The sequence below is a fragment of the Blastomyces gilchristii genome (genome assembly GCF_000003855.2).
Source record: "Blastomyces gilchristii SLH14081 genomic scaffold supercont1.4, whole genome shotgun sequence".
NCBI classification, from domain to species: Eukaryota; Fungi; Ascomycota; class Eurotiomycetes; order Onygenales; family Ajellomycetaceae; genus Blastomyces; species Blastomyces gilchristii.
This window is the reverse complement of record NW_003101679.1, coordinates 2,062,892-2,081,866: the sequence shown is the minus strand read 5'-3', so window position 1 is coordinate 2,081,866 and position 18,975 is coordinate 2,062,892. Positions and strand designations below refer to the sequence as shown.

Below are 18,975 nucleotides of genomic sequence, written 5' to 3'. Positions count from 1 at the left end.
CTGAATCTGAATCTGAATCTGGTGAGTTCTGAAAGAGAATTCTCATGAAAGCTTGACATTTTTCCTCAAAAGAGTTTGCTGTATATGATTCATTCTGAAACTCATATTCTAAGACTGAAAGTTTTGCTACACTTCTTGTTTTAGTATAGTTAAAAGCTTTAAAAACTTCCTTCTCTTATGCTTCTTCAAGAAATTTATTCCAGCAGTCTGTCTTAGCTCTTTTAATATCTGAAAAATATTCATTTCTGACAGCTTTGAACTCTTCATCAGATATTATATTATTCTTTCACTCTCTTCTAGCAGTAGCTAATTCTTTCCTTTTAGATGAGATATTCTCATTTCATCAAGGTTTTGAATACTCAGAAGATTTTCTCTTTGAGATATTATCTCTAACACTTGTTAGAATAATAGATATAATAAGCTTCACTCTATTCTCAAGCATTTCATTTGAGATATCTTGACCAGAATTTCAATATAGCTCATTCTATCTTTCAGATTTTAACAGTTTTATACTTTCTTCAACTGCTTTTCAATCAGCTTTTTCAAAGTTATACTGATTAGAGAGAAGAGGATTTTCACTCATTTGTTTTTCACTCAGTTCAATATCAAATTGAATAATCTCATAACCTGATCCTGATGTCTCATTTGAATCAATAAACCAGTTTACAAGTCTTCTTTTCATTAGATTTTGTGACATGAAGATTAGATCTATAATAGACTTCTGTTTCATGCCTTTTCTAAAGAATGTTTATTGATCAGACTTATTAACCAAATCTATTGAATGCTCAAAGGTTCATTCAATCAGATTATCAGCTCTCACTACTCTCTTACATTCTGAATTTCATCAGAGATGATGTGCATTGAAGTCTTCTGCAATTATAGAGTTTCTTGATAAAGTTATGTTCAGAAATCCTCTATCAATTGTTCAGATATTGTTATATTCCTTCAATGACTTTTCATTATAGATATTTATAAGCTGTATAGTATCAAACTCATTTTCTTTATCTATAATATCACCCACCAGAATATCAGAGTCAGACATGATATCAAATCTTAGATTAAATTGATATCTTGATCTCTTTCTTTCATAGATCACTACTCTTGACTTTATCTCAGAATTTTGAGGTAAAAAGCAGTAGTAGCTTGAATGAGAAATGACATATTTTTGCTCAGCATCAAAATTCGGCTTCTGAAGCAGTATAAAATCAACTTTTTATTCAAATACAATTTGAAGACAAGAATAAATGCAATTTGAGTTTCTATCCACATTATTTTAAATAAATGTGATTTTTAAAGAGTTTTTAAACTTTTTTTATTATTTTTATTGTATATTCATACTAAAAGAGAGTAGAGTAGAATCTAATCACTATCATCAGATAGTAGATTATAACTGTTCTGAAAAGTAGAAATCTCAACTGCTTGCATTATATCTAGTTTATCACCAGAGTCATTTCTCAATTCTCTAATCTTAACAGGAGTTTGAGAATTCAAATTCTATTTACATTTAGCTGGAGAATTGAAGTTTGAAGACTTAGACAGTTAAGAGTTTCTTCTTTTTAAGCTTACAGTTGTGAGTTTACTGGCTTGACTATTCTCTTCAGTTCTAGATTTACTCTGAGCTTCATCTTTTCTTCAGTTCTTTTGAGTTCTTGAAGTAAACATACATTCTTTTGAGCTAGATGCATGTTTTTCTTTGCAATTAGAGTATTTAAGCAGAGTGTGTTGACATATTTCATCTCTTTTTAAGCATGTTTCACATTTATACTCACTAGTTTTGTGATCTCTGGTACAGAATGCATATTTTGAGTCTCTGAAACAGGAGATTGCAAAGTGTTCATATCTTTGACAGTTTGAACACTGTGTTTGAGCTTTGAGATTCATTCTTAAGTCTTTGTATTCATGAACTCTCATTTTCAAATCTGCTACTCTTACTTCAGAGATCTTTGACTGTTCTATTATCTTTGTATATACTAGAACAGAGGCATTTCTTCTGCTTTGTCTGAACTCAATTGAATTTAGTCATACAGACTTCTTTCTCAGTTGAATAGAGTTGTATTCTTCTAATTCATTTTTGAGAAGTAGCATTTCTTCTTCACAGTCAAAAATTTCAACTGAAATATTATGAAGAATGAATTTGCTTCACTTTTCATCTCTCTCAGATAGAATTATTGTGTTTAACAAAGATTCTACTGCTGATTTTCAGAGAGTCTCATTCTGAATAAGGAATTCAGTACTGAATTCAGGTATTGTAGTCAGAATGATGGAGTTTTCAAAGAAGAATGACTCAATTGAAGCTATAACTGGTTTTTGAACTTCAATATTAGTCATTAACTGAGAAAAGAACTACTGATTGATTTCATTTCTAATTGTGAAAATAAGGTTTGAGTTTAGCTTATTTCTCTGTAATATATCCTGATTTGAGACTTTGAGAATAAGTCTTCTATTTCTGGAGATTTGAAGATTTTTCTCTTTTTATATTTTTTTCTTCACTCTTCTATCACTAGAAGTATGAGCAGTATTCTTCTCAGTTTTCTCAGAATTTTGAGCTGGTTTTGAGATAGCAGATTTAGAGATAGCAGGTTTAGAGGCAGCAGATTCAGCTGCTTGAGTATATGTTTTCTTCTGATTTAAAGAAGAAGAAGAAGAAGAAGTAGAAAAGAAAGAAGAGCAAACTGAAGAGTCAGTGATTGTATTAGGAATTTTCAAAGTTTTTTGAACTGTGTTTGAAATTCCAAGTTTGAACTTGATCACTTCCTGTAGTTGTCTAGTCTGAGTATGAAGAATTAACAGAACTTCTTCATTCATCTCACTCAGACACTGCTTTCCAAGAATTTTACTTACTTTTTCAAGTTTCTGTATTTCAAGAACTTGTTGTTTCTCTATTTCTTCTTTCTTTCTTCTCTTCAGAATTTTAATCTCAGAAATAGCATTTGAGAAAGCATCTTTTTTCACATCAACTGAGTGTACTTTTGAACTCATTGTTCTTACTCAATGAAAAGTTGGTCAGACTAATTCAATTGAGATATTTATTAAACACTTTTGAATTGAAAAGTTGATCAGACTGTTTCAATTAAGAGGTTTCTAAGTCTGTTTTTAATTGAAAAGTTGGTCAGACTATTTCAAAAGAAGAATAGCAGACTTTTGTGTATAAAACACCTGATTTTTTTCACTCTAGTTCAGTAACTAGATTAGATTTTTGAAGAGAATCTAATAAACTAAAATTGATTTTTAAGATAAATTAATAAAATCTTTACAATCTCTTTCTTGGGATACAGTGAGGAAAAGTATGATATTAATTAATAGTAAATCAGATAATATGACAGTTTTTGAGAGAAAAACTGACAAAAAATAAATCAATTTTTTGCAGAGAAATTGATTAAAACTATTCAATTTTATTCTAAATCATTCAATTCTCCTCACACAACAAGTGTACAACTCAAATCAGTTAATAAAGAGTGTAAAAAAGAATTAAGTACTAATGAAAGCTCTTCAGTCACTGAAAAAGTAATTCTTACTTAAAAGAATATGAAATTATAACAGAAAACAACTCTGTTTTTAATTCTTTGTAAGAATATTGTGTAAAACTCAGAGAAAAATATCTTACTTTTTCAAGAGAAGTAAAAAACTATTTCTAAGATCTTTTTTTTTTTTGCATTAACTGCTGCAGAAGAATGAGATAGAAACTGCTAAGATATGCACTACTGTATATCTTCTATCAAGACTTTCTCTCTTCAGAGTCTTGATATTATAGAGAATATAAGTCTGTTTCTATATGATAATGTAAATATTGCCAGCAGGATGTAGAGGAACTGGTTATTTATATCTCAAAATAGAAGACTTTGTCAATGATTATATCAATATAGAGTTAATTCTCAAATTCAATAGAAATCTAGTGTTACTGTTCTCAATCCCTTGCAGAATCTATTGAATATTGAGATATTAAAACTAGATTTAATATATCTCACTGTGCAGGGATCAAAGGCTCAGTCAGACCTTGGGGTATACTGATTTTATAGTTGTTGATGTGCTGTTGACTCATTGTTCATTGATTATGTGCTTGATATTATCACCAAGGTATCTTTTTGTATTTTTCTGCCGGGGATGGGCCAGATTGGGAAGGGCAGTACGAGGGTGGGACTTGGCGTTGGTGTTTTGGAACATCAAAGATGGACAGGGTTTTCACGGAGGTCGCACCTCAGATATCTCCACAACTACAGATCGGGGATCTTCCAAAATCGAGAAGATTGATGCATACGGCTAGGTCTCTTCACCTTACAATTTGTATGGCAATTTGGCCCGGGGTTGTGGTGTGGTAGGGGAGAATGGGGGATAATCCCACGCAGGAGTTCCGAACGATGTCTGGTTCACGTTTGGCTGGATAACTCCACCACCACACGGGGTATGCGGTCGGCGATGGGGTCAAAATGCTCGTATGATCGAGGGCTTTTCGATGGATCTATCGGCGGGTTCTTATTCGAAAAATCGAGCGAGTTCGTGGTGGAGCGGTTGAACATGACACAACTTCAGCTAGAGCAGCTTGACAGATACTGTGAATAGAATAGATGCAATGATTTATTCAGTGTAGAAGTGTTGATAGTGTTTATTGATTATCTCAAAATCAATGATATGATTATTCTTATCTTGATGAAGTTCAAAGTCAAATTCTTTATTAACAAGCTGATCAAAGCTTAAGAGATTGCAGAAGACTGCTGATAAGTAGTGAATATTCTACAGTTTCAATTTTATTTTATTTATATGAATACAGATCTTGTCAATACTGATGAGTGTAAGCAACGCATCATTGATTTCTTCTGCAGAGTCAAGTTCTTCTTTATTATCTGAAGTATGTATATATTTGAAGACACTTCTATCATATGTCATAGTGTAGAAGGCTGCAGTGATTAAATATTATAGAAAATCTCTACAGACTGTAGTAATAAATAGAGCTTTTGCAGTTAATGCAAAATTGAAGTACTTTTCACTGATGAAGAATGTTATATTCTTTTCAGAACAGTGTTTAATTACAGAATAGTTGAGTCTTTGATATTCTGATAATTAATCTCTTCAGTTCTTAAGAAAGCAATCAGTTTTATCATGTCTATGATAAGTGTAATACTTATACTTTATCACTGTATTAAACATATTCTCACAGTGAAGATTGAAAGTATTTCTTTCTCTGCTGTGATTGATTTACTGTAATCTGAGCTTGCTTGTCTCAGTGAGTTCTGCTTTGTTATTATCATTCTTGTTCTTATTCTTTTGGTTTTCTTTTCAACTTCTTTCACTGACATTCTCTTTTTATTATCATTTGATCTGATAACTGTCTTGTAGTAGATAAGGTCATCAATGAGATTATCAAGATTGATCTTGAGAATGAATATCTTTGGAATTTCTTGATATAGGTTCTGAAGATAGATTTGAACAAATGTTGGTATATGAGTCTTCAGATCATGTATGAATTATTGAGTGAGAGAGTCTTTAAATATTGATTTGTCATGTGTGTTAATATCATTTATTATTATCTATCAGTGCCTTGTATATAGTGTAACATCATTGTCATAATCAGTAATTATTATAGTGATAATGTTATTATATAATTTGAATTAAAGATCTGCTCAGTATATTTAATATTTCAATTCAACTGCTTATTATGATATAACTGAGCATTTCATCTTAGTAATACTGTGATTGTTAACTTGATTCAGTTTTAATTGAATAAGTGTTTATAAGTCTGTTTTCATTGAGTTTTATATACACTTTTATAATCAGCTTTCTTTATATTGCTAGATTTTTAAATTATTATCCGTTAATTAAGTATCTGAAGAAAGCTCTTCATTTGTAAGAATGTGAGATGCATCAATTAAAACCACTTTTAATTCAATTTCATAATATCAGATGCCATAGTCTTTCAACTCTGAGAGCTTTGAGATAATTTTCATTTCAATGTAACTGTAAATGTTCTTGAATTCACAGAACTTATCTGTTCTGATGACTGAATTCATAATGAGATTGAGATTTACTCCCTGCTTCTGTAATCATTACTCACAGACAATTTTCATCATATCTGCTTCAAAGAACTCAGTCTCTTGTAAATGAGCAAAGTATACCATGATTTCAGTGATCTCATCAGCAGAGCTATCTTGAGTAAGTGTGAAGTATTTTTTTGATAAGAAATTTTCTTTCTCTCTTTAACTTATGTTACATTCTATATTCATTTTAATTGAAACTTTTCAAGCTGTCTGAGATGATAATTGCAGCTCAAGTAGCTCGCATTCAGAGGTATTATGTATATGTATTAATTGTGTTAAATATGTTCTGCTTCTAGTAATCAGTATAGATTCAAGTGAGACAATGTTATCTTTAACAGTGAAGCTGCTTGCAGGGGTATATTTACTGTCTACACTTCTATTCATGTGAGAACACAGAGATTGCTTACAGACTTATTATAGAAGTCTGTAGCAGATTAATTGATTTTGAAATTAATAGAGTTCTTTTTAATTTGTGATGAGTGACTGCAAAATCACTAATACAGTATTTCAGAATGTAATTAGATCTTCAATTTAAGTATGAAGTATAAGAATTTGATTTAAGATAGAATTAGTAAATTCTTAGATGCAAGAGAGACATAACCTGATGAAGAAAATATAATAGAGTAGTTGATTGTATTATCAAGATCTATCTATTGTGCAGCTTTTTATATGTGATAGACATTTGTCAAGTGATCAGTGAATACCTCGCTTAGGCGGAAGCGGTCGGCCCGTAGAGAGAATCTAACATATTTCAAGAAATATAACAGAGATTAATCAAGATTTTTTATTTACTTTTATACATTGATAATATTCAATCTGAGTTAGTACTAAAATTATAACTAAGCTAAGAAAGAAGATTATTTTCTCTTATAATAATTCTTCTTATACATATCAGTAATTACTTATTGAAAATAAGTTATTATCTTTCTAAAATCTTTATTATATCTTCTGAATTCACTTCTTTTACTTGTATTAAACATTTTCAAACTCTTTAAGAAATTACTGTAAATTACAAAGTCTATATTATTTATGATTTAATATAGAATACTTGCTTTCAATTGTGATAAATAACTGCTTTATTCTTCATATCTGATTTCACATTATAAAATTTATAAAAAACTCAATATAAATACTGAGATGAACTATGAAATAATTATTAACAGATTGTATTACAGATTACTGAAGACTCATCTCTCTGCTATAATTACTATAACTTCAAGCACATACATTTATTATGAACTAATTATAGCTCTGAAGAAATTTTCTAATATCTGAAGTTATCAGAATGTAGATAATAAAAGAAAAATAAACAGAAAAATACTAGTGAGCTAATAAGTTACTTTATGAGATAATGATTTTTAATAATACTAACTTTCTAATCTGAAGAAAATCATATTAAAATAATTATATATTAGAACTCTGATTTCAAAACTCTTATCTAATAACTTCTATGAATAATTACTTTGTATGTGTATATCTCTAAATCTTTCTCTTTAATCAATTGAAAACTCTGAAATTCAAACACTTCTTTAAGTACTTAATTCAAATCTTTATATTTTATATCAATTCTCTCTTCAGTTCAATCTTGAGACACACTACAAAGTTAATATATAATATCTAGAATCAGAGTTGAAGAATAATTGAAGAGTATCTCTCATAGTGAGCATATAAACTAGTATAAATAATCTTACATTTGTAGAAGTTATATGTTATTACATTGATAAGAACTGAACTTATTAAGAGATATCAATTAAATTTGAATTTTTGATCAGTAGTCATACTAAGAATTATATAGTAGAGATATTAATAACTGTGATTAAAAATTACTATTGAAATATTAGTCTCAGTCATCTTATAATTATAACTGATAATACTGTGAGTAACTATACTATGATAAAGAGCTGGAAGTAAAAATTAACTTTGTATTTCTGAAATAATAAATAAGATTATATCTTCTGTATTACTTATATAATTTAACTTGTGATCTAAACACTGATAAAGAATCTTCATATTAAGATAAAGAATAATAAAAAAGCTCATTTTTAAGATAAGAATGAGACAAAAGTGATCATTCAAGTAACTTTTATATTCACTCTGTAAAAAATAATGTTTTTTTAATAATACTTTGTAATATTGGTTTTTAATAATAGTTTTTAATAATACTACTGTTAATTTTGAATAGATTGAATAATAATTTAAATATTATACATTTGAAACATTGTTAATATGATTTATATGTTCTGTAAATATCAAGAATAATTTCATGATATTTAATAAATAAATAAATCAGTCATATCACTGAATATGATACAGAATGTTAGAATACAGTGAAGTTTAATATATAGAATAACTGTTCAGAATCTTTAATTATATCAGATAATTAATTATTGAGTGTAATACTCTAATTGAGAAAAGATTTAGATATTGAAACTTTCTGATATAAAGTAAACTCAGTTGAAATATATGATTAATTTACTGTTTCAGTTTTATAAGATAAGTAAGACAGTTTTACTTATATATCAATGCTTCAGTCAGTCTGATAAGTATATAGTTTTAAATTACTTATTTTAAGAAGTAATTAAAACACTTAAAAAGAAATTCAGTCTGAGATAATACTATAGTACAGACTATTATTACTGTAAGAGATAAACTAATATATTATTGTGATTCCAAGATTGCTTGAGTCAGCGTATGATTACAGATGTGCCCCGGTGGCCGAATGGTTAATGCGGCCACCCGGTAGCACCTTGGCGTGGGAAACCAAGGCGTGTGGGTTCGAAACCCGCAGGGGATACATTAATCCGGGAACTCAAGCACCTCAGGTTCCTAATAAATACAGAGGTGTACAAATTGCTCCAATGAATTGCTCTATGTTCCTGGGCTGGGAAGTTATTATCGCATGTATCTAATTGTCACTCCTTTGTATTTTCCTATGTTCTTGTTATCTTGGCGTGGTCTCAACACCTGTATTTCCTCCTGTATAACCAACACTTGACCTGTATTTAACATCACGCAAGGACTCATCATAAGCTCCGCTTGCATATGAGTATAATGGAAGAATAATAATAATAATAATAATAATAATAATAATATGATTACAGATGTACACCGGCTTCTTATATATATTATACTAAATTAATTAGTGGCCGCTAGAGTCTCTTTACACTCATAAGCATGTTCAGAAGCAGCTGTGTTATTATCTACCAGTTGTTCATTCTTTTGAATCACATTCTTTCTTATCAGATTCAGTCACGCTCACATGATCATAATATAAGCTGCTCTTCAGAGAAGCTTTCACTATTTTACATCACTCATTTATTAATATTTTCATGCTTCAATCATCATTCTCATTATCATCATCATTGAATGCTATCATGTCATACAAGATTTCTACTCTTTTCTCTTTATCAAGCTCTTTTCAATTTGTTCATCTATCACATTATACACATTCCTGGCAATGACTCTCTGTTATCATAACAAGTATTATCATAGTACTCATACCAGGCAGTTTATTAGCAGTAAGTGAAATGTGTTGTGAAATATGACCAGGACTTGTTTTTCTAACAATTGTCAGAATGTACTAATATGAATGATACATCTTCTTCATCTTCTCATACACTCTTAATTCTTTTCTTCTCAGCAGGCATCTGATCATGTTTTCTGGCACAATTTTACATAAACACAGATACTGATATGATTTTATTCACATAGAAGCTTCATGTGTTGACAGATTTATATTCATCAATGATAGTGAACATCTTAATATTGAATGATTGATCAAGAACTTGAAGACTGCGATAATGAAGAAATTGTCTATGATATGTATAATTGAGTCTTCTGTGTTCTTCTCTATCTCTTCTGTTTCTTTCTCTGCTGCTTTTTCTCAATCTTCTACACTTATCTCTGCATCTGATTCTTCTGCTTCTACTATCTCTGCTTCTGCTTCTACTGCTTCTACTGTTCTTACTTCTGCTTCTGCTGCTGCTACTTCTGCTTCTGCTGTCTCTGCTGATTCTGACTCTTCTCATTTTAAGATAATATTGCATAGACTCAGTGAACCTTGTTTTTCAGCATGTACACTCTCACTCTTTTTATCAATCTCTAGAACAATCTATTGTATAAAGGCTGTATATAACATGATCATCTGAAGTTCAGCTGCAGACACTGATTATTATGTTCATTTTAAGTACTTATGATAAAGTACTCACATATTCATCTCTCAGAATTACTCTTCTTCTTAACAGTGTTAAGAGTATAAGTCTTTCTTTTTTCTTCTTCTCTTTTAATGCTAATTTTTCTAGAAAAAATCATTATAAGCTTTGTTATGCATGAAGTCATGATATCTTCAGATATTAAGAAACTTTTTACAATCATTAAATTCAATATTAGAGGTATATTTACTCTGATAAATATCTTTGAAATGATTGATCTGTATCAGTCTATTCTCTGACATCTGTCAATCAACTTCATGATGCAGATGAAGAATATCTATGAGTTTAGAAATAGAAACACAGATAGTGTACTCTTCTATACCTGCAGGTATGAGGCTTGTACATCTTGTCTAAAATATTATTATGAGAATAAGTTATTCATGTGTTGTATTCTGCTTTCTGCATTTCTTCCTGTCTCTCTTTCTCTTTCTGAGAAGCCTTGTGTGTGTTGTAATTACACATACAACTCTAAGATCAGTGAGTGTTCATTCAGTAACTATTCTCATCTCTGTTTTCCATGTTTTTATACACTAATAGTTCTTAGTTGCTTCAGCATCAGAGATTATTTTAATTTTCAAAGATAATAACACTACTGAGACTATTCTCTCTCACTCTCAAGCTTCTTTCATCATTTTCTCTTCCTTCTCTGTGAGAAAGAATGTGCATATATCAGATTGTAAGCATTTAGCTCTGAGTGACTTCTGCTGTTATTTATTCAGTCTGTCTACACTTTCTTCTACAGTCTTCTCTGTCTCTGCTCTCTCTGTCTTGACTTCTGATTCTACAGGTCTCATACTCTTCTTCAATTTTTCTACACAAACGCGTACTCATTTCTATATTGACATTTCAGTCAATCTTGTAATAAATAACATTAATATTGTACATAGAGCCGTAGAGAAATTGAAGATATGTATAATATTATTACAAGAGTGGCTTGCAGCTCTCAAATCCCTTGTATATCTTGAGTTTTGAAATTTTCTTTTTATTTTCAGTGTTTTTACAGGTGATGTGACATTGAAAATGAATAAAACATGTGATGTATGAAAATGAATGAGATATGTATGATAATATTTATCTTTTTACAGTTAACTTTTACAGTTGATAATCAATTCATTATCTCTTCTCTTTTCTTATACTTTTTCTTTGTTTGCTAGTTATTACTCTTACACAATCTCTATATAATACAGCATTTAATGACTAGGTTCAGCTGCTTTCATCTTGTAGTTCTGCCTTGTGTATTATACTGTCTTTTTTCACCTGCTAAGATTACTACAGTAAATGACTCATCAAAACTAATCTGGCCTGATCTCTGAGTGTTCTCAGAAATCAAGATAACTTGATCTCATACATCTGTGAATATATCAGATGCTTTGTCCTCTGTTATCTCTATAATTGAACTAGTATAGACAGTTAAATTCAACTCTGAATCTCTTTTTCTTCTGTGATCTGACTTATGTGTAAGTCTGTCACTTTGAGACTGCTGTTTATCACATTGCACTCACTGTCTGTTACATATTATTATACAATCAGCTACAGTCTTATCACTTATTGAAGTGTGATATTTATCTGATTTCTTCATTTCTTCTCATTCTGTTCTTATTATTGTGAAAAGATTGAAATAAGTGAGATTATCTGATTCATTAGTATCTATGATTTCTCTTACTTTGTGAGACTTTTCAATCATAAGTCTCTTCTTTTTCAACACTGATAATAGTGTTGTGAATAATTATAATCTGCTCAGATCTTGTATCTTCATCTCTATAAAATATGAATCATTTATTAAGGTGTATAAGACTCATCTCTCTGATTCTTTCAATGTGTATATTCTCAGAGAATGTGATTTGAGTATTTTATTGAGCTCAACCCATCTAGATTGAAACTTCTCAGAACTCTCATTATATATAAGAACTTATATTCTCATCTCGAGACTCAATTTCTTAACTAGTAAGTCTCATATTCTTTTTGATTGAATTGCTCAGTTCACAAGTAACTTGTTAGCTTTTGCATGTGAATGACTGATCTCTTTTAATCTTGATTCTGTCTCTGTAACTGCTATTCTCTCTCTCATCTTTTCTAAAGCATTCTTCAGAATGCGCAGATGCACTTCATACAACAGATAGAATAATAAACACTTGAAGACTGCATGCTGTTAAATTCATGTGACTATTAGCACCTGTCTGAGATATTAATCTTATAATGTCATAGGCTTACTCACTAGATATTTCATCAGCATGTTACTCGGAATTTTATTCAATTATTTCATCTTTCTGTTTATTCATAAGTGATAATATTGTTCTACAATATCTTGTCTGTAACTGTTTCATGAAATGTCTCACTGCTTCTTCTATAAGATTTACATTATTATCAGGCAGAATTTCACACAGCATTTCAGAGTTAACATAGATCTCATTGTGTAAGAACTTCATTACTATTTTCTCAGTCATCTCTGAAACTGCTTTCACTACTGATCAATCAGTAGCATAGTCAATAGCAGTGATTATTCAACAATTTTCATTTAATCTTCACAGTAATATATCTATAAGGTTCATTTCTTATTACTTGAACAGCTGTATCTTACTTTTCATCTGATGTTACACTTTCTCATATTCTAATCCTTTCTTAGATTTTTTCACAACCTGATAATTCAGACACTTGTGAGAATACATCTGAATATTCTCAGTCATGCTTGATCAGTACACTCTTAATTCAAGTATATTCATGAGTTCAGAGCTTTCTAAGTGACTGAATTTCTTATGCATATGAGTCATCAAGTCATATCTAAATGAATATTTCAGATAGAGAGTCTTTACATATTCTAGATTATAGTAGAACACAACATCATTTTTCAATTTTCTCAGATTGAAGTTCAGAAGTATCTTTTTCACTATCTTTGCAAGATGCTTATTATCTGATATCTTATAATTATCTAAGTAAGAAATTATAATGTTCACTCATTTCAATGTCTTGTATTCTCTCAGTATGTTTATCATGAACTTCTCTTGTATCTGATTCACAGAACTCTTATTCATGAAATCAGATCTGTATCTGATTGCATCAGATATCACATTATCTGATTTCTTTCAGTATTTGATATAAAGATTATACACTTGAAACTCTAAGATTCAATATACTAAGTGTTTGAAAGATTTCATTATCAATTGCAGATAGATAAGGTTTTTGTGATCTGTGATCACTGTTATTATATATCTATTATTAATATATCTATCTTACAACATCAGTGTGTGCTTAATCACTAGTAATTTCTTTTCATACACTGAGTAATTGAGCTCAGTGTCTAATAGTTTTCTATCATCATATATTACTGAGTGCAGCTTGTCATTCTTGCTCATCTGTAGAAGAGTATTTCTGATAGCTCATTCAAATGCATCTGTCTTAATTAGACTGACCGTGTGACCGTGTCTGGGACCAGGACCAGATTTTTTGATAGTCCCATTACCAATTCGACTGATCCCATTACACGGTTTTAACATTAGATAGTAGTCTCATACTGTCTCAGTGGAACTTACTGTCTACTCTTGTCACATTTTTCAAATGGGACCATGATTTCCACTTCTCAATTTAAATTATTTTTATTGCTTTAAATGACTTTAAATCTCATTTGAGCATTACCAAAAAGCGTTACTTTTTAAAAAATTAAAAATAGGCTAAAAAAAACCTTAAAATGTCTAAAAATAGTAACTTTATGCCAAGAATGGGACTAAATGGGACCAAATGAGACCACTTTCTTATTTTTTTCAAGTCATGGTTCCATTTTAAGATCTGATATATAGTCACTTTGCATGTTTTTTTAATAGCTAGTCCCAGCGGGATTCACGCCAAGAAATGTATGGGACCAGACCAAATGGGATCAAACGTGAAATTCATGGTCTCAGCGGCCAGTCTAGTCTTAATATAGAAAGATTTATTATGATCTGATTGAATAAGTACTGAGAATATTATCATACATTTTCTCAGTGTGAGAAAGACCTCTTCATACATGATATTTCAGATGATTGAATAAAACTTCTTCTTTCACAGATTTGTATCTGTTTCTCTTAAGAGATCTGAGAGTGATGCAGCTATTTATGTGAAATCTTTAATAAATCTAGAGTAGTATGAGATCAACTCAAGAAACTGTTGTATATAGTATATATTTCTCAGTCATGATTAATTCACTATAACATTCAATTGCTTCACAATGAGATGTATACAGTTATTACTCACTACATATTTTACACACTTCAACTCTTTCATTTTAAACATATAATTGATTAATTTGATATAGAGCTTATACTCTGTCAGAGTTATAAGTACTTCATTGAGATACTTCAGATATTTATTATATGAGTTTAAAAAGACTAGAATATCATTCAGATATACAAGGTATGAGATTTCATTCTGTTTATAAAGAATTATATTCATCATTATTCAAAAGATAATAGACATATTTTTTAGACTGAATAATATTATCAGAAATTCAAACTTTCTTCATTACATATTAAACATAGTTGATGATACTGACAGTTTATTTACACAGATCTGTCAGTATGCTGAGAGAAGATTGATCTTTAATAGATATTAAGTATTTATAACTGTATTCAACTGTTGTTGAATTCATGACAGTGAATAGTTATTCTTGATCATAAGGTTATTAAGTGCTTAATAATCAATGCATATCTGTCACTTCTCTCTTATCTTTCTTATGAATAGAACTGAGAAATCTTATATACTTGATAAGAGTTATATAAGATTATATTCTAGAAGGTCTGTGATCTGATACTTCTGTTCTTTAAGATGTATTTGTAACAGAGAGTATGCATTTTGATTGACTGATTTCACATCTCTTATATTAATCTCATTTATAAATTCTTATTTCAGTAATAATTCTGATGAAAGATCTGTTCAGAAGATCTTTTCATACTTCTTCAGAGATGTCTTCATACACTTATTCTTCTATATATTCTTTATCTTGATTTTCTTCTCTTTCAGATCTCATATGACATACAGAATACTTTCAGATAAGATCTTGTGAATTATTCTCTTTACATATTAATATATAAACAGATTTAATTGTTCTATATCAGAGATTTGAAATTTCCTTCTCATATCAGTTGATAGAATTGTATAAACTGTTTTCTTTCTGTCAGTTCATTATATATAACATATACATCATTAAATCTGCAGATTGAAGCTTTGAAATCAATCAAGTTTAAGAATAAGATCATATTTCACATTCTGCAGTTCTCACACCTAAATATAGCAAGATCATTTTTCAAAGTGCAAGAGAACTCTTACTCTTGTAAGTAACACTAAATATTAATTATCAGATAATCTTATACATTGAGAATTATTCACTGAGTGAATTTCTTTCAGTCTTCAACTTATATAATTATTAATATATTATATAGAAGCTTCTGTATTAGTTAATACTTTCATAGTCATGTCTTAATTCTTATTTAAGTGATCTCTATACATTAACCTTTCCGGGCTCAAGACATTTGAGATAAAGTGTTTACTTCTTTCTTAATTATATCTGAGTTAAAAGCCTGCTTTCTCTTTACATTCACAGAATTCAGTGAGTTATCTAATACAGACATCTTTTTCACTTTAGAGACTTTTTATAGAATATCAGCAAGTGTCTCTGTACTCACTGATTCTGATAGTTTTTTAACTCTCTTACTTCTCCTGACTGCACACACTGTGTGCAATCTTTTACATCATGATTTTAACAGTCACAGTTAAAGCAAGCTCAATACTCATAATATCAGAATTTTCACTCAGAGAATTTCTTTTTCAGAGAATTCAGCACTTTAGTGATAATATTCAAATCTATATTTATCATATTCAGATGTATAACTTATGTTATAGAAGTCTGATTACTTATTCTTTATTAAAATATACTTAATTACAGTATTTTCTGTCACAGCTGACTTACTTATTCTGATATAATGAGAATATTATATACTTCTTTCACTATATCTAATTATAAGCTTAAGTATTTTCATTTCACTCTTAACTCAGATGTAATATCATGAATGAAGATCTATAAATAGAAAGATATTAAAAGCTCTTCATTTAATATAACATAGTATAAGCTGAAGTATATGAAGTATAATATAAGGTTATTCACTTATTTACACTCAGTAAAGTGTTTATAACACTTATATTATATATTCACTTTCTCAAAGTTGTGTAAGATTTATTTGAAAAACTCATTTCATATTTATAAGAATATATATTGTTTCAGATGTGTGAGATTTATCTTTTTATCTATCATTTATAATGACTTTGCTTTTCTATGTAAAAATGCAGCAGATCTTAAGATTTGTTAAAATTTTATTGACTATCTATCTGTGAGCTCATACTCAATCTGACAGTATGATTACATTTGACTTAGTCAGCTGATTACAGCATCATTTTTTCAGTTGTCATTGAAGTTTAATAACTCTGACAGAACATCTGACTTGATATATTTCATGCTTGAATTCGCATCATGTGCAGCAGTCTCAGATAATATGTATGCTTCTGAAGAGATTATAAATAATTATGATAAGATCTTCAGATTTGATGCAGTTGTCTGTCTATATAAATATTCAATCTCTTACTACAGATCTACAACCTGGTTTTTCCTATCTTTATTGATGATGAAAATTGCATTGATGAAGGTCTTCATAGTGAATACTTGATTCATAGTGAATATCAATTATTGCTTGACTTCTGTCTCAGCCTGCCACTGTGTACATAAGACTTCAATTTTATTTAGAATTCTTACACATATACAGAGCATTGCTTCTGATTCAGTAATTTCAATTACTTTCTTACTGCTTCAAGTAAACCCTCTGAGAGGTTCTTCATATCTTTCATTCAGATAGCAGATGTAGCGGGCTACGCCCGATTGATAGACTATTTCATTACACTTCATAGATTGCTGCTGAAAGGTCCGATTCTCGGTCGCTGATTCTCAGCCTAAGAACTCATGAAGTTTCTATTCTTCTGCTCTGAGCTCCACTTTGTATGTGTATAGATATCCGCTCGTTTCTATTCTTCCGCCTCGAAGCTTCACTACATACACATATAAATATCTGCTTCAATAGATGATTCTTGCACTTTCTCTTTTATTTTTCTTTTCTATCATTTTCCACTTTTGTATTATAATTATTATTATTACTATTATTCTTCAATTATAGATGTATGCAGTACGAGGCTATGACATGTATCTGAGAACTTTTAGTTCTCAGGGTTTTTCCTATATCTATAAAGTCAACTATTATACATTTACCAATATCAGATATACAAAATCAGAAACTTCCAGCCCAGAATGTAAAAACTGTTTACAAATTGCAGTATTTTAACATCTTCTGATAATTTGAAATCATATGATAATACCATGACAAAAGAAAAGAGAACATAGTCTTAAAGATAGACACATAAAATAGATAGATAGAAAAGAAGAGAAAAGAAAAAGTAAAGTAAAGAGAGACTATAATAAAACAAAATTATTAAAAGATAGTGTATAGCTGTTTTAATGAACTATATCTAATCAATTTTCACCTCTTGATATCCAGATATTTCTGAATTCAGTCATTTTCTTATAGCTGCTTGAGTTTCTGATAGAAAGTCTATTAAGTATTTAATTCCTGTCTCAGTTGAGAATAAGAATCTCATATTTAATTGATTTAAATCATACTTCTTCTTCAATCTGGCTTCAAGACTATTGTATAATGCATAATGCATTATAATATACTCAGGATTTTTATTTATATTGCAGAATAAGTATTCTGTTGAATCAAATGTATCATCAAATCTTTATATATAGAATTTGAAATAATCATGATCTACTTTCAGCTGAATTATAGATGAGAATATTTTCTTTTTACATTTAATTAAATAGAATTTTCACTTAGATTTTATCTCAAATCTTGAATAATATATACTCTTTGTTTATTTCTATCAGTTTTTATTTCACTTATTTAAATAAGATTCTTTTATCTTTCTCTTTATAAAAGATCAGAACACTGTTTTTTCAATAGATCTGCTTAATTCTGAACTCTTTTTTACTACTGAATCAGTCAATTCATTGTTATGAATATTCATATAAGCAGGAACTTAGTGTAGATAAATTATCAGTTTTGATATTCTTCTCTTTTACATTTTCATAACAGAATTTAAAATCAGTTTAAGATTCATTTGATCATTATAAATCTGACTATTTTTAAGTCTTTTCAAAGCAGCTTGACTATCAGAGAATCTTCATATCTCTTTCAAGCTATTTTCTCTTTGATGAGATTTTATATTAATAAGTTTGAATGCTTTTACTATTGTAAATAGTTCAATATCAAGGACTTCAGATTCACAGCTCAACTTTTAGAAATCTGAGATGAAATTTATATCATCTTCAGTATAAGCAATATCTGCATCTAATATGTTTAAACTCTCATTTTTTGAGTCATCTGAGTAAATCAGAATAGAGTCTTTTATATTGATTGTAGAGATCTTCTTCAAATGCTGTTCAAATTCTCTCTCTTTAGATAGTTCACTTATTTGTAAGTCTATGAGAGATTTCAGCCTTTCTCTCCAGAGAGATATCTTCTTATGAGCAATTTTCTCAACATTTAATAAAGAAAATTGATTTTTAATCAGTGACTATAGTTTATACAGTTGAGAGAGTATTTTCTTTGAAGCACTATTCTTATTTCAATCAAGAAATCTATTTCAATTCAGTTCATTTCCTGAGT

General features: G+C 29.4%; 1 pseudogene across 1 annotated transcript; it reads left to right on the top strand.

Annotated features, from left to right (window-relative positions):
• Positions 1-8,734: 8,734 nt before the first annotated feature.
• Positions 8,735-8,823, top strand: BDBG_16674 (annotated as a pseudogene). The gene has a single exon. The product of its transcript is annotated as a tRNA-OTHER (tRNA).
• Positions 8,824-18,975: the final 10,152 nt, after the last annotated feature.